The sequence below is a fragment of the Balaenoptera borealis genome (genome assembly GCF_965194805.1).
Source record: "Balaenoptera borealis genome assembly, chromosome: 21".
Classification (NCBI taxonomy): Eukaryota; Metazoa; Chordata; class Mammalia; order Artiodactyla; family Balaenopteridae; genus Balaenoptera; species Balaenoptera borealis.
In genome coordinates this window covers 17,285,837-17,311,519 of record NC_138880.1, presented here as the reverse complement: position 1 = coordinate 17,311,519, position 25,683 = coordinate 17,285,837, and the positions used below count along the sequence as shown (strand labels likewise).

The 25,683-nt window shown below is 33.0% G+C and overlaps 1 protein-coding gene across 1 annotated transcript in view; it reads left to right on the top strand.

Moving 5' to 3' along the window:
- SGCZ (sarcoglycan zeta) overlaps positions 1-25,683 on the top strand; it is a 929,817-nt gene that overhangs the window by 627,675 nt on the left and 276,459 nt on the right. The window lies entirely within an intron of this gene.

The window sequence follows — 25,683 nt, the reverse complement described above, 5'->3', positions numbered from 1 at the left end:
GGAAGGAGGTCTCAAGAAGTGAAAGAAGTTAGCAAGAGGAAGTTAGATGCTAGGGTTCTTAAACTTTTGATTTTTTTTAAATACATCTTTATTTCTCAAACTCCAAGCTTTATTTTATCAAGTTCTAACCAAGTTTGTATTGAGAAGTGATTTCATCTGCATCATTTAAGAAGGTCAGTGACCATTACAAAGAGGAAACCTCACACATCCTAGGAACCACTAAGAAATTACTGTTTCAAAGGCTATGCAAATATACAGAATAATAAGAAAGCTTCCAATTTAGTCTAATAGATATCTAACTTTTTGTCTATATTAAATTGGAAGTTAATGGATTAAAAACTCTTAGTCTATCTCAAGCAGCTATTTTTTAATCCATTAAAAAGAAAAAGACCACATGGCTTAAGGTTTAAAACACCCATAAATCCATATTATTTTATATATATATATTTTTTAACATCTTTATTGGAGTATAATTGCTTTACATTACTTTAAGGACTTCCTCCTTAGTGGATAGTCTTCTAATCTTCCAATGCAAATACACATGACGATTTGCACCAACTCTTACTAGCCCAGGAAAATCCCCTAGCATTTTCTTTCACTTACACTTAAACTATTAAGTGGTAGGTAAGTAAGATTTAGAACTTAAACTCACAAAAGAAAAGTGTTTGGTTTCTTTTTCCTCACTTTGGAGGAAGTAAAAGGATAAACTATTGAAATACCATCTAAATTGAAGAAGTAGCTGAACACCAATTATATTTTTCCTACCTCTTTTTTGAATTTTGGGGAGCCTTACACTGATCCCCCACATTGATATGTGTTACTAAAGCAGAGTGGGAATGTGATTGGCCTGTTTAGGCAGGGAGATAGATAGATAGATAGATAGATAGATAGATAGATAGATAGATAGATAGATAGATACTGTCTTAAATCCCACTCAACAACTGTGTGATTTTGAAGAAATCCAGGAGTTCTTGTAGGCTTCCAAGAGAATAGAAATTAGTATGATGAGAGAACATATGGCTTCCATTGGACTTCTGATGCCCTGGATGAGGAAATTCTATTATAGACCTTGCAGAGTAGACATCTTTAGCCAGGAGGTAGATCATGAATATGTCTGGGGACTCAAAAGATCTGTGAGAGCCAGATAGGGTTATGTCAACAGCAAGAGTAATTCCACTGCCTTGATTTTGCCAAAATCACAACACACAGTTCACCAAGAGTGAAGTATGGCCTGATGCCAATATGATGTCCAGAAATAAGGCAGGACAATGGCCATAATTATCGTGGGCCAGAAAGAATTCTAAAAGACAAGAAAAAGATCCACATGTGCATGACGAGCCCCCCTCCCCAACTTGATAAGGCCACTTAAGCTCCCCTGAAGTTCACACATCATCATAAAAAATGACTGTGCTATAAAGCTGGACTATGAATTGGCTGACTGTTGTGCTGATCTCACATGAGACTGTTGACACTGGAAAACTGAAATAACTTTAATTGAAAAATATATGTTATTTACCCTTCCTCACTCTCTTCCACCTCAACATCATCTATAGAAATTGGCACTCATGAAGAAGTTTAAATCAGTTATGTAAAGTACAGAAAACCTATATATTTATTTTTCATGTTTTTTTGTTGTCTACATTTTTTTATCCTCTTACACTTTTAAAAAATGTATTTGGAATGAGATGCAGGCAAGTTAAAGTTGAAAATTTGAGTTAGCTACTGTTTCTCTTATTCCATATCCAGAATGTTTGAACAACTAGACCCCAGAAAAGGTTATATTCTACCAACTTCCACATTCTTTCTCTTCATTTATTCTATCATGTTTGGCTGTTTTTATCTAATATTCTGCTCTTTTACAAAGCATCTCCTTCCTTACAAACTTTTCTTTCTCCCTTTTTCAAATGCACACACACACACACACACACACACACACACACACACACCCCTTATGCATTTCATTTACCATTGGTCCATTGTTTCCATTCCTTTCAGTCATCTTAATGCATATTTAAATACATGTGTGTAATTTGCATTTGCAGAAATGTATTTACATAAGCTAGCCCATGTCTTCAGCTTCAAAAAGGTATTTGTTGTAAAGGGATTTTTCAGAAAACAAAAGAATGGGCCATTCTCAAGGCCCTGCTGTGCTCCTTTCCATTTTTTACAACTTATACACTGTAATGCCCAGAGCACATACTTGGTACAGAATGCAAGTGTAGAGAAATGGTTGTCTCTGAAATTCAGAAACAAAAATCCAAAAACAAAAAGTAAAGAAAGTTTAGAGTTTTGTGATAGTTCTTCACATAAAGCAGCAGTGAGATAAGTTATATTTAAAGAACCACTTACGGCCAAAAATAAATAAATAAAGAACCACTTAAGTTTCAGTTTACAAACTAGCCTGTGAGATTCTGACTGCCTAATGGATCAAATGAGTTGGAAAAGTTTATTTGAGTGGTGTGATTACATTTATCTGAGTGATATGTGATTACTAGGACATTTTTTCTGACTCATTATTAAAAAACAAAACAAGACACAAAATGGACTCTTTGGATGCATAGAAAGAGTACCACCATACCTACATTTACATTTCTGTAGAAAAGGTCAGTAGCTGTCGAATAGTTCTGCTTAGCCACTGTTCACTCAGGACCATTCAATGTCTAAGGTGTTTGACATTATATACCACTAGAGCTACTTGTAGGTAGTAGGGAAAAGATATTCCTTCCAAATTTTTGGTGGAAAATATATACAGCTTCAAATTAGATCATTGGAAAATTTTTCAGTGTTTCTTTGCAGATTCTAGAATTATTAATATTTTTTAGATATATCCCCTTTCATAAACTGAAATTTTAGTATCCTCTTCATACTCAACGAAATTTTGCTAGGTTTATAAGTTTTACAGGTACAATAAGCCACAGAGTTTATTCAGAAGAATACATCAAAGAAACATCAAATGTCAAGTGGTCCAAATTTGATGCATAACCCATGTAATTAATGAGGTGCCACACAATCAAAACCTCTCAATGTGGAAAACAGGAGCTGAAAGTCCAAAAAAAGAGCAGAGTAGCAGAGTAGAGAGGTAATTGGAGGTAATTAGTAATGATTATATTTAGCTGGATAGGCAATTTATATGTATAACTTTTCTCATTATAACATACTTTAGTAATTTAGTGCCTACTAGTAAATAGAAAGATTTACAAAAATTCCCTAAAATTATGAAGACGACTTTGCTAAATGTTTCTACTCCTTAAGGTAGTTTGAATGGATCATATTAAACTTGAATTCAGAAAATTCTTTATTTTTATTTTGGTAAGAAAATCAACTTTACAGATCCTAAGTATAATGCACAGTGATTAATAAATTCTGTCTAAAGAATTAACTGAGTGTTAATGAGGAACCCTGTCAGCTGCTTATTGGTAACAGTAACAAGAAATTATTATAATTGCTTTCATGTATGCCTTGTTGGCAAATTGTATAGACATATCGAACACAATAACATTATGTTTAAGTCATTTTAACCAAGAAGTCTGATTTTTTTCAGATAAAAGTGGCAGATATTCATATTTATATTTACATTTAATGTTAAGGTTATGAGTTTAGAGGATTTGAAAAACATTTAACTCATTAGTAGCAACAGTATATGTCTTTTGTAACTTGGACATTGCCTGCAAAATACACATTTGATTATTAGCATTAATTATAAACCTAGTATTGAGGTACTAGGCTTTGTGGATTACTGCAATATAAAATTGACATGAAAAAGAAAGCCAAAATTCCTTACGTCCTTTGTAAGGTTGATATTATAAAGAGTGTGTATGTATGTATGTATGTGCATGCCTGTATGTGCGCTGTACCTGCCTAAGGTAAAAAATGATACAAAAGAGTATTTATTATTTCATGAATTTACCTTAGTCTACACTATAGCCTTCAGGGTCACAAGCTTGGAAAACTGACCATATTATCACACCTAGGGGGCATCCATTACTCAATATTAAACTCACATTCACTGTCTTATAACCCTGATGCTTATACTCAGAATGCAAACTTATCAGTAGATGAGAAATATAGCTGTCTTGGGTACCAGCAGACTCAGTGTCTACTGCTGTTTCTCCTAGTAGGCAGATATATAAATCATACTCAGAAAGTTATACAATAACCACAGGATTAAAACTAGGAAAGTAAAATGAATTCACTGTTTAGGATCATCAGGATGAAAATACCGGAAACATTCACTACCCAAGGTTAATGCTCCCCCATATGGATTGGTACTGTCAAAGTTTACCTCTGGGCTTTCTTTTCTCTGAGCTTCCATAACAGGGCATGATAGTTTCTGATTGACCCAGTCTTTTACATAAATTAATATGTTCAATCTGTAAATCTTGGAAATTTCTGTGGGCGGTACTGCCAGCTGGTTAACAGGACCACCCCTGGAGTCAGATGTTCTGAGTGCACTAACTGGCCTTGACATTTCTAAGATATTTGACACAATATAAAACTTTCTGAATCTTAGTTTCCTTTCGTATAAGTTGGGATGATAATACCTGCAGTATTAAGTGGCTAGAGGCAAATGCATAAGGGAGCAGGAATGAGGAGTAATTTACTAAAGGACTTCACAGCAATGAAAGAATTTGTGGTCAGTAAATTGCTATCTACTCCTTCACCCAAAGAAAATAATGTGCCTCTAATATTCTATGATTCTAAAAAAGAACTGCAAGAAAAATAGAACTTTGTTAATTAGCCTTTTCTGAAAAACTGTTAACCTTTTTCTAAAGCCACTTAACTATTCTTACATACAGGTTTTAGCAACTCAACATGTTTCAAATATAAATCTCTTTGATAGTAAACTCAAATATTTTGCCTTTTAAAAACCTGTGTGTTTGTGAACCTATGTAAATACATGATTTATCTTTCTTCTTGGAGGGTATGGAAAATAAATTTTCTTGCTGACAAACTATTTAAAATGTATGCACTTCTGCTATTTTCCTTATTGATATAGATTGTATCAATGCCTCCTTAGCCAGAAATGAAAAGGCAAAGAATTTTCTGAGGATTGTTTTTATGCTTCCCAAGAATGAACATAAACACTAATGCACATATGTGTATTTATAAAATGAACATATAGATACTATTACATATTATATGGAGGATCAACATTTATTTATAACTATAATTTTTGAATATTGCCGTATTTTGGATTAAGATTTGCATAATTCCCAAAAGATAGGGATATTTTAATATTTATATCAGTAAATATTTCTACCCATTATCCAATTTCTCAGTAATTACAAAAATCATAACTTATAAATGTGATATTGCTCATATACAGGGAAGAACATCCATAAAGACCAATAAAGTATTGATATATAATAAAATATTAAATCTATATTTTAAAAATACATAAAACTTTATAGCTTTTTACATTTGACGTAACCTAATTTTTTCATTAAGTGTTCTTGCTTTTGCATGTTAAGCTGTGATGAAGTGCACACACATGCACCAATCTCAAAACAGCCCATCAATAGATGTAATTTTAAAAAGTCTGACCTGGGGTACAGGCTCAATAGCAATAACTTTTGAAATACATCTAATCCTCCAATGTATAATGGGATAGATTTCAAATATTCTGTGATGAGATTTTTCTCTTTTTCATAAATATCCATTGCAAGTGCAGTCAAGGTTAGGTCAAAAGATTACCAAAGTGGATATGACTGGTTCCAACCCTTGAGGAGGTTTGAGAGCAAGTCCCATGATCAGAAGTAATATCAGGACGTGATAAGACCAAAAACCAAAGTCATCCAAAAGCGCTAAGGATTTTTGTGATATTTCCTATCTTTCTGCCTAGTTTATCTGGAGTTGACTTCAAGTTGCTTTCTAATGTTTGAATGTTCCCTATTGTTTGCCCCTGTGTTACTTGCAGTCTGTAAGGCACAATGCAGCATAATGAAATGCCTGGCAAAAAGTATTTAATTAGTCAAGTAAAAGGCAACATGATGTGAGTTCAGATTCAACAAACACTGGTTTAGCACTGTGTTAATATTTTCTAATTCTTATGTAAGTTTTATTCCAGATAGTCTTGGAACTAGCACTTCTGAAATATATAATTTGGCCAAGAACTTAATTAGTCATTGTCAGGGTTGTCAGATGCTACAGGTTCTTATTGTTGTGGCTGTTTTTTAAGTGCTGCTCCTACATGGTCTGTGTATATTCTGGGACATTGGAAAACTCTTTAATATTCTTTTTTAAATGTGTGTGCTATTTTTTTTCCTACTAGATTATGAAGGGCTTTTGCAATTTGACTATTTCTTGGCCATTGAAACTTTTCCTTGGATTATGACATTGGGCAAATGTGTAATGGGCCATACCTTGTGTCTTATGATTTACTATATAATTATACTTGGATTTGGTTTCTTTGACCACTCAGTTTAACTGTGCATTTGTAATTAAAGCTATTTTCATCATTACACATTTTAATTAACTAGTTATTCTCAACTATACTGCCCTGCTTACCAATAATACCCCTAAAAGTGATTTATCCAAATACATATATTCATTCTGTCCTTATAATTATCTTGTTTGTATTTTCAGAAAGTAGCAATATAATAAAATTATTTTTACTGGCATAATGTTGTTCAACTTAGACTCCTAAGAAAATCTATAATCAAGATAGAGTTATTATATTTTAGTTTAATCAATATTAATGCATTCTGGTTTTAGAATGACTAGTGATTAAATCAGATGCTTAACAATTCATAAATCAAATAAAAACCATATTATGACAAATTTTAAAGTCTTATGCTATAATCATTACTTTTTTTTGTAATCAAGAATACTGATAAAGTTTATATTGATTTTTATACTCCTTAACTTGTAATTAGATTGGACTACCCAAGGGCATCCCAGGGAGAGAAAATTTTGATGACAAATTATCAGCATTACTGTGATAAAAATTGACCTAAAAGTCAATTAAAACAATTGGCAAAAAGATACAGATTATTATTCTCAATAAATTAATTTACAGTTAAGTAGCAAATGACTAGAAATTTTCAACTCCTGTATTATATACAGATCATTTCAAAAATATTTTGTATCCCATCACACATATTTATAATGGAGATGATACTGTCCATTTTGTGGGTGTTTGTACATCTTTTTATTCCATAGTTACATGGGTTTCATTCATTTTTAAAATATAAATAAATATTCTGTTCTTGATCAAAGGTATGAAATGAAGGATACTTACATTTAATAATCAGTGAGAGTGGATTCCAGTTTCTCTTGCCTAAAATTATTTAGACTGATCATAGTAGAAGCTTGAAGAGTCTCCTGCTCATATTCTCTTAGTTCTTCATTCACTTCTTTGCTCTCTCTAAATGAGTATATTTTTCTTTCCAATTCCAGTGAGCATATAAGCAATGATCAAAGCCTCAGGGTGCAGCTTTTTGTTGCAAAATGGGAGATTGAAAAAGAAAGCGAGTAACCAAAAGAAAAAAAGCCAAAGAAGGAAGAGACTTAGAGTAATGATTGACAAAGAGTCTTCCCTACAACCTATGAGCTGAAATTGTCTGTGCTCTCCACCATATAAATTTTCATCATGTTTAGGTGATAAATATGAGTACTTTTAGTTTCTCTGACATAGTAGTTTGGCCAGGATATCTTCTTTAAGGCATTCTCTACTTCCAAGCACTTTGGCAGGTAGCTGCTTTAGAGTTTGGGCCTGTAAAAAACAGACCTGAGTTCAAATTTTGTTTTGACAACAAATTATAAATGTAACCATAAGCAGGTTAGTTAAGCTCTATGAGTCTCAGTTGTCTCTTTTGTTAAATGTTAGTGATAATAACTAATAGAATTGTTGTGAATATTCAATGAATACTAAATGAAATATTGCTTGAAAGGGTTTCTCCCAGTGCTTGGCAAGTAGCAGATACAGAATAGGTTTCATTAAGCTTTAGTTATTGATTCCTAAGGAACTGGCATGCATTATAATTTTAACCATTGCCCAAAAAATGCTCCTATTGCTTAGGAAGGTCAGTGCCTACTTTTACAATTCAAAAGGGGTGTTTTGAAGCTCTTTTTATACGATTTTGACTTATGACCTACATAATAATTTTTTATAGCTTTCCAATAAGTAAAATGCTTTGTAAGAGTCACTTCTCTGCTGGGCAGTGAAAACTGAAGGACAGTAAAAAGGATTTCTCCTATGTTTTTGTGGCACATGTACCTTTTCATTAACCCATGATGAAATTGAGAGTGAATGGGAAAAATATTGAAAGTCCTTGATTTGTTAAAATGTTCATTATGATCTTCTACACACACACTCACACACACAATATTTTGAGCATATACTAGAGTCAAAGGAATGATATCTAAATGCTTCAATGTCCCATAATAATATTTTACTCAGAGAAAAAAGCAGTTCAAATCCTTTAGAGAGTTTCAGTTGGCTGGTATTATAGAAATAATTTTTCTAAAATTCCATTTATTTATTTATTTATTTATTTTTGCCTGCCCTGGGTCTTAGCTGTGGCTTGCGGGATCTTTGTTGTGGCACGCGGGATCTCCAGTTGCAGCATGTGAACTCTTAGTTGCGGCATGCATGTGGGATCCAGTTCCCCAACAAGGGATCGAACCCGGGCCCCCTGCATTGGGAGCGTGGAGTCTTACCCACAGTACCACCAGGGAAGTTCCTCCATTCATTTTTTAATTCAAAAACTTTATTTATTGACACCTACATTCCAGGGAATCGCTTGTGTTCAGTGGGAACCATGAAGAAAAATTAGATGTAGATCCTGTCTTCAAACACCAGACCCTTACTTTTAGATCATGTTAGACAGTGCTTGATCATGTTGTATGTTTACATTATGATACAGAAGGACTTTTCATAAAATCAGTATCTTCAGGTCACTTTTTCTGATTTTATAGCAATTTCAATCATAACAATGATTGTTTTATACTTAGTGCATGGGCATATTTGCTTATTAATATATATATGATGAATTGGTGCTTATTTCTGTGATTTACTTGATGCTGGGTTCTTGGGTAGAAATGTACCAGTTCTGTATTTCATCTATAGTGTATTTCTGAAAAGTATAGTATGTATGAGTAGATCATATTTATCTTTTTAAAATTATACTCAGAGTATAATTATTTAATCAATCAATTAATTAATTAATTTAGTATAATTATTAAATCAAATTACACTCAATTAGAGTATAATTATTAAATTAAATTAATTAAGTATAATTATTAAATTAAATTACACTCAGAGTATAATTATTAAATTAATTAATTAATTTAGTATAATTATTAAATTAAATTATACTCAATTAGAGTATAATTTTAAAAAGATAAATATGATCTCATACATACTATACTTTTCAGAAATACACTATGGATGAAATACAGAACTGGTAGGATATTATGACACAGTTTATTTTTAAGACAGTGAGAATCAACACTGAGATTTAAATGTATTTCACCAGTTTTGGGGTTCTTTTTACTGATATTTATCGAAGTTATTCTCTACCTTACAACTTCATTGTTTAATTATTATATGTTTTTTATTTTGTGATAGTTTAAAACTACAAGAATTTGTAACAGTAGTATAGAATCCCCATATATCCTTCACACAGATTCCCCCGGTGATAATATTTTACATAACTACCTACTGCTCAATCTCAATTCATGAATTTTTCTCAATTCATGAATTTTTCTCTCCCTTAGATTATTATAACATTACCTAATTCATTACATTGTTTCTTAATATCCCTAGACCATCCCCTAAAATGTCCCCAGAGATATCTTGACATTTCACTGTCACTGTAAACTCATCTTAAAGACATTTGGAGCAATCCTGAATGCATTGAATGATTTGATGGTAATTATAAATGAAAAAATATATCAGTGAGTTATGTAATTCTAATAGATTGCATTTTTCTTTTCAGAAAAATTGATTATTATGTAACACTACAAAACAAATTTAGTTATAGTAGGATGTCTTTGCTTCCTGTACTAGAAGGGTGAACACCTCAAATATAAGACAGCTTCTTATTTATCTTCCCATGCCTACATAGTGGCCTTCATGTATTAGATGATCAATAAATATTTAGTTATTGATTGGATGAAGGAAGGAGGAAGGAAAGCAAATAATGCAAATGACAATTCCAAAAATTAAAGTGTGGTTGTCTTTCCTAGAAACCTTTAAGTATGAGGGAAAAATAATCACTTGTCTCATCTCAAATATTGAAAAACCAAGAGCGCTTAGGCAGTCAGGAATGAAGTGGCTCTAGTAAACGGTTTCTCTACCATCTTTTTCACAGGTCTCTAATTTTCCCCTCGTCTCTCTGTGTACCTGCTCCGCTCTCCTCTCTCTGCTCCCTCATAGTGTCTGCTGCCTCACCTCTTCCACTTCCATCTGGTGCTTCAAGACTTCTCTGGTCTCAACATTTCAACCACAGTTCCCACCACTCAGTAGTCAGATTCCTTCGGCATGTATGTGGGTCTGTTGAGCTCAGCTCACGTGTCTTCCTGCATCATTCGATGTGCTGCTGTGGTGCCCGTGGACTGACTGACTGCCTGCATCTGCTGAACACCCATCCCTGACAAAATGGGCTGTGTCTCACCAGTCTTGTTCACACGACGCAGATCCTCTTACTCCGTAGCGGCCTTCTTTCCTTTGTACTTGCTCTCATTTTTGTTTTCATGACCTCTGCTAAAACGTTATCCTTTTAATAGCATTCAGTCACCATGTGAACATGAAAATCTAGGGCCAGGTAACCATATCTTACACAGAAAGTCTTCTGGAACTTTTCTGAATGCTACTCAAATTAATTCAGTAATTATTCTTATTCACAGAGGATATACAGTTTTGATTAATGTGGTTAAAACTAATCATTGGTTATGAATTATAATAACTGTAATGTAAGGAGGGGAAAAATATCAATATATTGATCAAAAAAACAGTACACTTAGATTCCTAAAATGAATCTGGCTGTTCCCCAGATCGGGGTCTGCTCCATACACTATATTCTTTTAATTTTTGCATTTAGAGATTCAAAATTATGTCATCATGAATTTCTTTGAAGCAATCACTAAATTTATTCCATATTTCTAAATTAACTGTTATCTGAGAATGTTTTAAATATAATTATATTTCTCCTCTACATTACTTAGTAGCATAAGAATTTTTTAAAAAACTTTATTGATCAACCTGAATCAATAATAAGCAGTAAACTTCTGTATTATTCAATAAACTCTTTATTTTTTATATAACTTAAAAAAAAATTAAATTTTGCCTTTAAATATTTAATCCAGAATAAGTATGATTTATTTTCAAGAGTGGTTAATATGAAAATATAGTATTAATCACTTGACTTTCAAATTTTATAAGGATACATTGGACATACACAAATATTTTGAAGAGAAAGTAATAGAGTTTTATTGTAGGGAGAAAAATTTATTTGGTCTGCTTGCTGTGGGAACTGGCAAACCTTGAAAGTTGTAAATTGACTTATTTGTGAAATGACATCATCTGACATTTCAAGTAAACTAAGAGCTAAAGAAGGAGAGAGTTATATCGTTCAAATTATCACTAGTGAATCAGGACTTGCTCCATGCTTTTGCAAAGTGGAATGGTTTAGTCTTCCTCTTCACTTATACTATTATGTAAACACTCTCCTACACATGACACACACACACACACACACACACAGATACACACACAGACACACACACTACAAATTGACTGTAAGTCAGCTCCTGGCTGGTTTCCTCTTGTATTTTTCTACATTACCATTTTCTATGAAGGGGATGCTCTTCAACTTGCTTTCACAACGTTTAACTGTTAGCTCTCTTTGTCTTATCTAGATTCTTCTTCCAAAATGCCACAATTTTAAAATCTTGAGCCAATTCAAGGTCTGTCTCATTCACCCACGGAATCTGTGCAGTTTTCATGGAAGTAACACGTGATTACTTTGTTGGTGTCCATTTTCCACTTAACTTTCTACTGAAGAGTGCTAATACTCCATTTAGGTTTAATTGAAGGTTTCAAGCTTCTGCTCCTTAAAAGTAAATATACTCTTGCAATGGAAATTTTATTTTCCTCAGATTCTGGGGCACACATCATTTTCTTCTCCATGATATTGATACCTCTGTGATTTTTAATGCTGTGCCTTGGACACACAGGCATATCTGGGCCTCCAGGGTCCTTATATAATGCTATTCAGGTATTCAACAATATTTTCAATATATTTAAAATTTTTTTTTAACTAAAACAATTACCTGGCAAGATTTGTAACATATCCTGTTTGCTAGAGGGAAAAGATTTTCTTTTGAAACCATTGAAATAATTGCTTCTATATATTTTTATGTGATGAAATTAGCTCTGTTTTAAATCAAGTTCTCTACCTGGGATTTTAAATGAGGTATTTATTCAATTAAAGCTGGTTTCATAAAGTCTATTAAGTTCTTCCCTAGAGATCCAAATATCTTCTAATATTGTTTAACTTTTAGCTTCTTCACATATGATAATGTTAGTTGCATTAATGAAACTACAATCTAGTAGCTATAAGTTATGGTGCTCAGAATTTTGGATATGATTAGAGTTGGAAAGGAAAGGAAAATAAATTAATAGGAAAGGAGACAGTATTTGGGATTGGGAAGCAAAAGAGAGGAGAATCTATTAATTGACATGCATTAGATTCCTTCTCATGATCTTTGTTCCTATTCTTTGCATCCTCTTCGTAACTATCAGGGTTATTTCAGATTCTTGTCTTCTTGGGAACCTCTAGACTGCCAGGTACCATAGAGTCTTAGGTCTCATCTGTACACATATAGTAGAACCCCACTTATCCTTTCTGGTCAAGAAAATTAATTTTCCATGTAAGTGAATTTTCTTGATAATGTCGTTACTACTCGAGTACTATTAAAATCATTCTTCATAAAAATATTTTAACCTATATAGTTTCAAAGTAGTTTAACTACTTTTGATGACTCATTTTCATTATTAAATATTCCATAGTGAACTATACATTATTACAGGTATATGCCAACTTCATTGTCCCTTCAAAGAAGTCACAAGAACAATTCTGTATTTAATACATTTAAATGTTATCAGCTAACTGCCAGATAGTCAAGAATGCTCTGAAATGTGAATGTGAAAGCTGAAATGTTCAGAAAACACTTGATCAATTTTATATAAACTGTTAATAAATAAAAATGTGATCAGAGTCAGATGATTCTTCGTGTCAAAAAAGGGAAAAACTAAAACTTTAAATTAGAAATAGTAGTGTTATAATTCATTGGTTGAATCATCTGTGAGAAGGTCATAAGTTATAAACAAATAATATATATTAGATTACTGATATTTTGGGCCAGATTAGAAGAAGAAAGGGCATTACCATGTTTCAGGTTGATAAAATACATTTTCATTTATCTCCACAATTATTTTTTTCCTTAGACCGCTTAAGAAGAGGCATATAATTTTTATGAGAATTCAAATGATTATCTATAATAGCATAATATGCAAATAAATGTTTTGTATTCTGGGAAATGTGGAGATATTTACTTAGAGTCTTTCAGATTAACCATTTGGCAGATAAAGGATGTTTAAATTTTAAATGTGTTTATGTGTATAAAGCCTAAAATTAGGCATTGCCTATTATGCAGCACTTGTGCATTCCTAATTTATAAAATAATTTTTGTTTAATTACCATTCCGGAGAGGAAATCCAAATAGATCTTATTTCAAAATGCATTACAAATTTTAGAAATGTGTTTCTGCAAAGGAGCACTAATACCTTTTAATTTTATTTTTGTCTATAAGGAAGATGAGATTAAGGGAATGCTTGAGGAGGTAAAGTCAAAAGCATTTATCAAAGCCTTTAGTGAAGCATTTCAAGAAGAAAGATAAACATACAGTAGTTGCTGAAAGGTGTGCTATTTGTCCCAGGAGATATACTTAACATTCAGATCTCATTAAACACATAGAAATATTAGGGCAAAGTTTAAGAGATTTCTCTTTTGGTAACATAGGCATATTAACATTAAACCTCTCCATTGCATACCTAGGTGCCTCATGTGAAGGTCTGATCTTGTAAAGAGGAATTCTAGATGAAGACTAATGCTTCTTAGTAGAGTTCTCTACTGAGCTGATTGAAGCTGACAGCCCTGTGCTGTTTGCAAAGAAAACTTCATGGGGAGTTAGGAACAGATGCTAAACAACATGGCACATTTGATTTCATGCTTCTCATGTGTGCCAGCCCCTGGCAGTCTTTATGGGGTCAGAGGATTAGTAAAATTGCAGTCAGCAGGAATACAGGGTATATAAGCAGAAAGAACCAAGCAGGTGTGCTGAAATGAGTTAGGTGTGGGCTTTCCCCAGGTGTGTCTTACTTGCCCTTCAGCATATGGCTGTAGGAACATAAGGGAAAAAACTATTGCTCAAATAACTGAATCCAAATAATGCAACCAGTTAGAACATTATACATGTTAAATATGAAATACACATATATGTTGGACTAAACATACTGAACTGAATATTAATGTTTCTTTAAAAAATCTAAATGTTGATGATCATTCCTAAAAATGCATTAATATAAAACAGGAAATACATTGATGGCAAATAATTCAATGAAGATTGTAAGCCATATTTGATTGAGATGGTTCTGATTTTCTTGGTTTCAATTTATTCATCTATAAAATTAGGATAGTGGGCTGGGTGATATCTGAGATCCCTTCCATATATGAAAAACCGATGCCTGTTTATAAATCTCAAAATTTCAGAGTTTTTTCTTTGTTATTTTTGTTTGTTTGGTTGTTTGGTTGTTTTTGTTTTGCTACATAAGACAGGTTGCAGTTTATCCAGTGGTCATCAACTTGGAGGAAGGAGGCAGCGCAGAAAAAGAAATTGGGCCAGGGAGGGAGGTCATCCTCAGCTTCTTTCCACTACAAGTATCCGCTTTCTCGTCTAAGTTATTAACAGAAGTCTAGTCTGTAGTTTTTGGGTTGTGTTGGAGCAAGAGGTTGGGGGCATAAAACTGAGATGACTACTGAGAGAGTTTGTTTTAAATAAGAGAAAACTAAGGCCCTGAGTGACTAACTGTCCCAAAGCTGGATAACGACAAATTCAGAGTGTGTATGACGTTCATTTGGTATGTGTGGCTCTATACCACCCTGCCTCTTTTAATCTACTTGAGATCCTGAGCTAAGAGACAGAAGTTGCTTGAAGTGGGGTTCACACACACACACACACACACACATTAACTATAATCTTACATAGCATTGTTACTAAAGTCCTGTGCTGCCTTTTCATCCACTGTCTGCTTTTTCCTACCCTAAGAGAGCAACCTCTGAGAATAAAGGCAAAAATTGCAGATGGTGTAGTTCATTTACAAATTCATTGTCAAAAATTGTCACTGCCTTCTTTCCAAGACTTGAGAAGATTCTGGGTTTACAGTGATTCATTCGGTACATATCCAGACCTGTGGTTTCAATCAATCTCCTGTGTTACTATTCTCTATAAAAACATACCACAGAGGGGACTCAGAACACAAGTATCATGTATAACAACAACATAAGGTCTAGGTTTGGATCTATTTTGTGAGACTGAGAAATTAGATTTACTTATGAGATGAGTGAGGAGTCACTTCTCATCTACACTTCTAGTTAGTTTTGAAATATGTAAGTTCACACATGATGAAAAACCTTGCAGGTATTGCTGCTCATAGTGTATTTCTGAATGGTATCTCTCCTTTTTCTTTTTTACTATTTTACTAACTTATAGAATTTTTTAAGAATCTCAACAACGATCATTTTGGCAGTATAAATGTAGCATGTTAATAGTCTAAAAATGCTGTAGATATGAGCTGTACGAAAGAACTTTCTGACATGAAGGAAATGGTATTTTGTGCTGTGTTCGTTAACATGTGTGTCTATTGAGCACTTGAAATATGGCCAACATGATGGAGATACTGAATTTTAAATTTTTAATTTAATTTTAATTATTTAAACTTTAAGCTTAAGTAACCATGAGTAAATTGTGGCTACAGATTCCAATATCATAGTTATAGATAGTGACATATCATTATTGTTATTGAAATTGAAGCATGTGAGTAGTTTAAATGCTCACAACAGAGATTATGCATCATGGAAAATACACACCCAAACCATCTATTGACAATTCCTTATTTACCAAACCCCTCTTCATACTAACACTTTCTTTTCTAATTCAATGTTGCATAATCTGTGAAAGGAAGAGCTGATTACCTTGGAAGAGTATCATGAGAATTTTCATAACGTTTTGTCTTATGTGAAATTTATTTACATGGTAGTGAGTACAAGTGAGTCATTTCTTGTTAAGAAGGTAATGACAAATGCCTCAGAATATTGAAAAAATGATAGTGTTCAAAAATATTCATGAGTGCAAGTGGGCAGTTGACTGGTTGTGCTTGGTAAATAATTGGCCAACGATCTTGACAAAAGTCCCTGCAACCACAAAACTTTCAAGATGATCACAGAGTAGAAGTTGCTAGAAGCTCAGTTTTGTGTATGTAGTATGAATCTGTCATAAAGAAATTTTCCTGTTTCAGTGTAACTAGAGAAGGTAGAAACCTCCTGAGAAGAAAGAGTTCACATACTAAGAATTGGTGTGATATGCATTTCACATCCTCAGAGCAATGAAACTGGTAGGGTGAGTCAGCAGCTTTACTGAAGTATTCCCTGGGTAACAAAAGGATCCAAGAGATCAAGAAATGCACTAACTAGCTTGAGAAATAGGTATGCATCTTTTGCTCAAAGAAAAATAATTTCTTATCAACTTTGTGGAAATTAATATAATCAGAGAAAAAATCAAAGTGTGTGTTTGAAGTCTGCAAATACTGTAGTTCAAAGGTAACATTGGTGTAAATTATATTTTTTAATTTAGGTTTATAGTTTTTACATGTACTTGAGTTCTTTGTACAATAGCTGCTTTATCAGTTTCTTAAATCTACAGTTCTGAAGACTGAGGCACCTTTCCTCAAAGAGAAAACAATTACAGCTATTGTCACCTCAACTACTAACATTTCACCATATACTAACAGATCTAGAAACAGAGAAGAGGCAGAACATATCAAGATTATGTGAAAAATTTAAGATTTCTGTGAAAGTTACTGCTAAATATTGTACGTTTATGTGAGATTAATTCCAGGTATGAGAAATTGTTTAGTTATTTTTATAGGTGATAAAAACAGCTAATGCATGTAAGTTTGACAGCCTAAGAAGCATTATTGCATTGTACACTCACATCAAAAATGTTCTGTCAAGTTTCAAAATACTATTTTTGAATATGGTCAGAAAAAAATATCTTACAAAATTTCAAATTAAGCATTACAAAAGTCGAATACCAATACTTGATGATATTTTTTGTGACTGAACACTTTACCTTGGCCTTCTCTAACTTTAGCACATTTCTATTAAAGGTATTAATAGAGGTAGTAAAATACTCTGCACCCTATTTTCCTCCTGTGGAAAATAATATCTGAAGACCAGATGTATAAGATTTCTGGAGTATCATATATTGTTTTGCATTTCGTGCCTACCTGGCTTGTGCGTACAGCTTGCTACCTCTCTTAGAGTTAATTGTTATTCAACAGTGACTGAGCTATTTAACATTAGTAATTAGCTAGATATTTCTTCCTTGCACAGGTTCAATTATTGGTGTTAAATTTGCTTTTTAATGTGTTGGTGAATGTTTTTCTTTATGTTGTGACCAGTTAACTATATAAAGAAACATGTAAATGGAGTTATGTGCAAATAAAATTACAGGCAAAGGATCTGAAACAGTTTAAAGAAATATGTAATCTTTTTCATAAGACATGATAACTACCTTTACATGTAAACAATATTACTATTATACTGTTCAATTAGTAGTTATATATTAGGAGTGTGCTAGAAAGATGAAAGCAAAGTACAAAACAGGAAATACACTTTTTTTAAGACAATGTTTTGATTTCCTTCAGAAGTTTTAGAATCAGTTACTAATAGGACAGCAGAAGACATTATTTTTATTTTGTGTATTTCAGGAACATAAAATAACAGGAATATCTATCTCAAGAAGCAGGGGGCAAGGGCAAGTAGGGAACTCGATTTCCAGGTTTCACCTGCTTAAAGATGAAGTTATTCTGTCATTTGATAATGGACAGTTAGATATATCGATGTACTATCTACCTATCTATCTATCTATCTATCTATCTATCTATCTATCTATCTATCTATCTATTTATCTTGGAAAGAAAAAAAGGACAAAAACAGAGAAACTTAAAAAAAAACACCTATAGGTAACATTATGGTTAAAGACAGTGCTTTCTCCAGGAGATCAGACACAAGGCAATAGTGTCACCACTCGCCACTCATTTAGTGTAGTACTGGAAGTTCTAGCCAGTGCAGTAAGGCAAGAAAGACCTGCAGATAGCAAAGGAAGAAAGAAAAAAGTCTCCGTTTTCAGAGGACGTGAATGTCTATGAAGAAAATCCTAAGGAATCTTAAAAAGAATTCCTAGAATTGATGAGTCCAGTAAAGTTACAGGATACAAGATAAACATTACAAATCAATATTATTTCCGTATTAGCAATGGACCTGTTTATACCAAAATTTAAAATAAGTACCAATTATAATGGCTCAAAAATTAGATACTTAGGTGTAAATGTTTTTTAAAAATGTACAGCATTTTGTGTTGAAAAACAACGCAGTTGAAAGAAATCAAAGAACATCTAAATAAAGGAGACAGGCATTGGAATACTCACCATAGTAAATAAGTCAATATTCTCCAAATTATATATATATATACACACACACACACATATATATATATATATATATATGTATATATATATATACACACACACACACACACATAATTAACAAAAGTTCTGTCAAAATCTCAGAAAGATTTTTTTGGAGATATAGTCAGAATTCTCCTCAAATTTATATAGAAAAGCAAAGGAACTGTAATAGTACAACAATTTTGTCAAAGTTAATAATGTAAGAGGAATTAGTCTACTCAACTTTCAGACTTATATAGCTACAGTAGTCAGGGTTGTGTGGTATTTGTGTAGAGATGGGTAGATCAATGGAATGAGAAAGAAAACCCGGAAATAAACCTACAAAAGCAAGTCAGTAGAGGATAGATATTCTTTTTAACAAATAGTGTTGGAGTAATTGAGCATCTTTAGACATAAAACAAACCAACCTTGACTAAAAACCTAGGCTTCAAACCTTCAAAAATGAACTAAAATCAATCACAGTCTTAAATATAAGATGTAGAACTATAAAACTTTTAGAAAAATACAGGAGAAAATGTTCAGGACTTAGGGCTAGGCAGTTTTTAGGCTTGTCACCAAAGCATGATCTTTAAAAGGAAATTTTATAAGCTGAATTCATCAAAATGAAAAACTTTTGCTCTGCAAAAGAACGTTAAGTGAACCAAAAGAGAAGCTACTCACCAGAAGATGTTTTCACAACACTTGCTTGACAAAAGTGTAGTATCTGAAATATATACAGTATTATTAAAACTCACCAGTAAACACACACACACACACACACACAACACTCAAAGTAGAAAATGGACAAAAGACATGAACAAACATTTTGCTGGAGGAAATATATGGAGGGAAAACTGGCACATGGAAAGAGGTTAAATATTATTAGCTGTCAGAGAAATGCAAGTTAAAAAACACAGTCATATCACCACATACCTTCCAGAATGGCTAATATAATAAAAAACAATGTCACTAGCAAATGCTAACAAGAATATAGAGAAACTGGGTTTCTCATACATTGCTGGTAGAAATGTAAAATGGTATAGGCATTCTTGAAATTCACTTGCCAGGTTTTTTTTTTTAATATATATGTAAAGCTAAGCATTTAATTACCAAAGTAATTGCACTCCTGGGCACTTATCCTAGAGAAATGAAGACTTGTGTTCACAGAAAACTTGTACCTAAATGTTTATAGTAGCTTTGTTTGCAATAGTCAAAATTTGGAAACAGCCCAAATGTCTTTCAATAGGTCGATGGTTAAACAAACTGGGACACAACCACGCTATGGAATACTACTCAACAATAACAAGGAATACATTATTGATACACACAAAATCCTGGATGAATCTCCAGAAAATTATGCTCAGTGTAAAAATCACCCCACCAAAGTTGAATTTTTTGTGATTCCATTTACATAACATTCCTGAAATGACAAAATTATAGAAACGGAAAAGAAATCAGTGTTTGCAGGGATTATGGAGGATGGAGTCAGGAGGGAAACATGTGACCGTAAAAGGCAACATGAGGGATCCTTCTGGGGATGGAAATGTTATGTATCTCTACTGCTCAATGTCAATATCCTGGTTGTGACTTTTTAATAGTTTTATAAGATGGATGTTATGAATGGGGGAAGTTAAGTACAGTGTACAAAGGAACTCTTTGTATCATTTTTTACAAACTGCATGTGAATCTATAATTATTTCAGGATAAAATTTAAATTAAATCAACTATGTGCTAGAGAAAATATCTTCTTGATTTAATGTTTTGCTATTGCTTAAGTTAGTTGTTACATTTATAGCAAATGCATACACGCTTAGTATATAATATTGATTTTAGAAAAGTAGGACCCAAAAATGTATGCTGTTATTACAAGGAGAGAAATAGAGACAGAGAGAGTGAGAATTTCCCAAATTAACATTTTCAAATACAATAATAAAAGAAGGTCAAAATTAGCATAAAATTCCTTTTGAGTGCCAGATTGAAAATAATTTATTCTAATATATATTTTGCATGCTCTCAGTTCTTTTTTATCATCTGTCTATTTCATTTTCACATAGGAATATAATATGTCTTCATCCCTGCTTCACTTATTCTATTAAATGACTGTTATATGACAATTTTTGGTTCAGTACTATTGCATCTAGGGAGAAAATTGATGTGTTTTATATTATTTTCCTTGCTGAATTATTTCCATGATTAAGCATTCATTTATTAACATATTTGGATGTTTAGTACATGCCAGCAATGTGCCAAGAGATATATCTAAAGCACTTCTGTCTGGTACCTGTGTCCAAATTAAATTTTAATGTTATTAAACAGTTTTAATTGCCATTGATTACAACATTCTCAAGTCTCACTGGGCTGACATGAGCTACAACAACTATGAATAGTAATAGCTACTTTCCTGAACAGAAGATTCCTGTAGGGAAGCTGTCAGTAGAAACCGTGTGACTGCCAGAGAGCACTTCAATATGTCAATTCCCCAATGTTCTGTAGTCATCAAGACAAAATCAAACTTTGTTTTCGTAGTTCAAATGCATTGTTAAATAACGAGAACCAAGTTCCAGCTTGCTAATATCCCTTAAAGGATTTTACAGGTTGTTCTATAAACCACGTTGTGTTTAACTTGTCATTGTGGAATGATTATTATTCAAATATTTGTTGTGACAAATTCTTTGTCATAATAAATTTATCATCATGCCTTTATTCTAAAGTTTCTTAAAGGAGAGCTAACTCAGTGTTTTCACAACCAGTAGCTCTTGAGCAAATGCAATATTTTAAACACTATGATATATGTTGGTAGTATGAGGTAAGACATGACCACTATTAATATTACTACTTGCATTTTGGTTGCACAGGCAAATATGTGTATCAGCGTGGGGAAGTGAAAAAGTCACTGAATCTCAAATCAGGAGATGTGGGTTCTACTCTTTACTATGACACTTACTGTGTACCCTTGGGCAGGGCACTGTGTACAAAAAGGAATTTGAACTTGATAAGCTTTTCCTTATATACCCCTGATGATAGGAATTACTAGGGATGCTTACTAACAATATAAATTCCCAGGCCTCATTCCACAGTCACAGAAACATAATCTCCAGGGAAGGATCTGGGAAGATCCATGTTTAACAAGCACCTAGAGGAGTCTTTAATGAAATTTGAGAAACACCAGGCTAGACAATTCCTAAAGTTTCTTAAAGTTCTTAAATTCTAAAATTCTAAATGTTAAATTTTGAGCATCAGCTATGATTTACATATTCACAAGGAACTATGGATGAGCAGGAAACACACCAAACAGAAAAAAATATGTATGTATTGGCAGGCAACAAGGAATTTATGATTTAGTTAGAGATTTTTACATAGGTAACTGATTAACCTGCTTGATGTATAAACTCTTTTTATATTTGAACAATTAATCATTCAGCTTCCATCTGTTTATACTAATAGGCACTCTAGTATCTCCTTTTCAAGGCCAACATTCTGCTTCCCTAGCATCCATTTACTCAGATAATTAGGGATCAGTCCTATTTCCAAACAGTGTGGAAAATACCTAGAGATCTTGAAAAATTCATTGGCAGGGCTAAGTTTTAGTTGTCATGACCTTGTTACTATGTTGATGGATGCGTATAGCCTAGAACATTTCACGTGCCAGGAGTGTTTATGACTAAAAACCTCGGATTAACAGCTTCTTTTGTTTATCCTCAAGAGTTCAGCTAGTGTTTTCAACATTTATTACACACAATTTATAAGGCTTTCAAAATTTTTTATTTGTTATTAATGATCTGTAGACTATGCTGATGTTCCCAGATGTAATCAAGGGATACCCTGTCCTTTGAGAGTGAAAGGAAATGGACCTACTTGAGCATCCCTCCTGAAATCCCATGACTGTTGGTGGGGAATTATGTTATCTTTGGCTCCAACATCTTGCTTAAGAACTTGGATTAAGTTAAGTATAATATTTTAATGTCTTTTTTGTCCCTGAATTTTTTCATATTACATTGTAACTCAATTTCTTCACTCCTGAACTAGAGTTGGTACAGGACTGTTTTTATTCCAACATACAAGATTTAGGACAAAATCTGAAGATTTTAAAAGATTTAGGGCAAAATCATGAACAACTTAAAACTTAATTAGAATATTCCTATTTTATTTTAGGCTACCTGCCCTTGGAATTGTTTTGTGGCCAACTTTTTCACTTCCCCACACCATCCTACCATGTTTGCTGATCCTCTCAGACTTGCAATTCTCTAAAAACTTGCTCTCAGTTTTTCTTAGGCCCTTAAGAAAAAACTGAGTCTACACCTCTTTGTTGTATAGTCTCTTTATAATGTCACCTTTAGGCCTACTGAGGAACTATAATTAAAAGCAAAACACCCTCCAACTCAAAAGAAATAGGCAAGCAAACAAACAAGCAAAAACCTCGCCACAAAGTAGAAGAGAAATTTAACAGGTTTATTATTGAATAAGCATTACATTACAATGTGATGTGCATCGTAGGCAATCCACTAAAAGGATTGCCAGGACAGAAGGAAATCTCATCTTCTTATATAGCCAAGAAGGTAGAACCCATACATGTATTTTCTCAAGGTAAACAATAACTAGTCCTCAAGGAAGAAGACAACCACATTTGTCACACATAGTTCATCCTAAATTCACCTGGTAATTTGGGCAGCCATCTGTATTTGCTAATTGCCTTTATCCAGAAGAAAAATAAATTTCTCATATGTTTGCAAGAGGAGGTAGGTTTGCAACTTGGAGTTAGGAACTAGCTGAAGTTAGACTCTTACCTTCCCACAAAAACTGGGGCATAGGGCACTGTCTTCCTTATGGTTTACAGTTTAAAGAGATGGCTCCAGGTCCTTTAAGAAAGACATTTGTGGCTAGGAAAGCTGGTGAAAGTTTTATTTAGCTTGTAAGAAGATTTAAATACATCTCAAGGGAGCAGAAAAGAATTCACAACTTCAAGTTTTCTCAAGTTAAATTCTTATTTATTTATTTATTTATTTATTTTTAAAATTTATTATCTTTGGCTGTGTTTGGTCTTCGTTGCTGCGCTCGGGCCTTCTCTAGTTGCAGCGAGCGGGGACTACTCTTCGTTGCAGTGCGTGAGCTTCTCATTGCGGTGGCTTCTCTTGTTGCAGAGCACGGGGTCTAGGCACGTGGGCTTCAGTAGTTGTGGCACGCAGGCTCAGTAGTTGTGGTGCACAGGCTTAGTTGCTCCGCGGCTTGTGGGATCTTCCTGGACCAGGGCTCGAACCCGTGTCCCCGGCATTGGCAGGCGGATTCTTAACCACTGCACCACCAGGGAAACCCTCAAATTAAATTCTAAATTTCTTAAATGCGCTAAGAAAAAAGAACAAGAGAGAATTTCTGTCCCTTTCTGAACCTGAGAAAATTAAATATTTATTTTTCTTACTTTAAACTTGTATTTACCTTACAGGCCTCACTCCTCAAAATGTTCTGTCATTGTATTTTAATAACCAAAAGCTGAATTATGGCATAACCATAGGAGGCAAAGTTGACTAGAGGCAGTTGTAGTTTAAATTTCTTTTTTTTTTCTGTCAGTAGATTACAATTCAATTAATTAGGTTAAAATATTCATAGCATGTGTTGTTATAAAGCAGAAAGTTTTTTAGTGTATTTTCCAGAGTACAAAGATTGTTTTTATATTAGCAGGTTCTGAAACTGGAAAATCTTTACACTTCACCAAAGCCAATAGCCTTCATTTTTCTGGTGTGAGGTAGTTACTAAAAGAACTTTAACTAGAACTTAAGTGTTTTAATTATCAGTTCTTTTTACTATACCATTGTGCCTCTTATTTTACTTTTGTAAAATTATAGTTTTATATAAGGGAGATTATTTTTAATGGTAAGCCCAAAACTTATTAGGCATTTGTTAATATAAAATTATATTTTCTAAGTGATCCAAAAAAAAATTTCTGCATCTGAAGGTCTTTGCCCTATATTCTGACCTGAATTGGAAATTATTTTACTGGGTAAATAAAGTAGAAATAGTAAATTAGTCACAGTCATTAAAATGTTATCTGGTATCTTGAAAAGTTTCAATGATTCTCTAATTATTTAGAAAAACTTGTCAGTTTGCAGTACTAGTAGGTGGAAGTACAGATTGTCCCTAGTTAATATGTGTTTTGCATCTTCTAAACAAGTAAATACTAAGTTTTAAATTTAAAGTTTTTACCCATACTTATCCAATAGTTTTATTTCTTTAGTTATTTGGTTTATCTTGCATAGCCTAAATTTTGGTAAAATATGAAAAACATCAGTTTTGGGAATTAGATAATTTTGACATGCCTCCTTTTTTGGCATTGTCATTACTTTAAGCTCTCTGTGGTTGTTGCATTTTACCTTTATGATACAATACATATAAAATTCTAATCCTGTATTACTCCACTTTTGTAAAATATTTCCACTGGATTAAAATTTCCCCATTCATCATCTTCCGAATGCAACAAAATTTCATTTACCTAAAAAAATAATAATTGAATTCACCTACCGGTAGAGCATTTAAGCACCACTGAAACCAAAATGGCTATCTCTTTTGGACCTATCTTTCTTTCTCTCTATAGAATTTTGATTGTCAGCTGAAAGAAAAGGAATTTGAATTTCTCTATTTTATATTACATATTGATATTTTAAATTTATTAAGATGTGTATCTCTAATTCCTTATTCTGATTTTAATGTTTATTCTTTCAAGTAGTTTAATCTGCTTGTATGTTTCAAAATGCTTTGAGGCTAATTTTGCCACTTGAAAGTTCTATGAGACTCAGAAGAACACTAGAGCTATCTCACCTTGGCGATGGATGCTGATGTTCTTCTGGTGAGAAATTGCTTTCACTTAAAAATTTCAAGTCTGTTAGCCTACCTCTAATAGA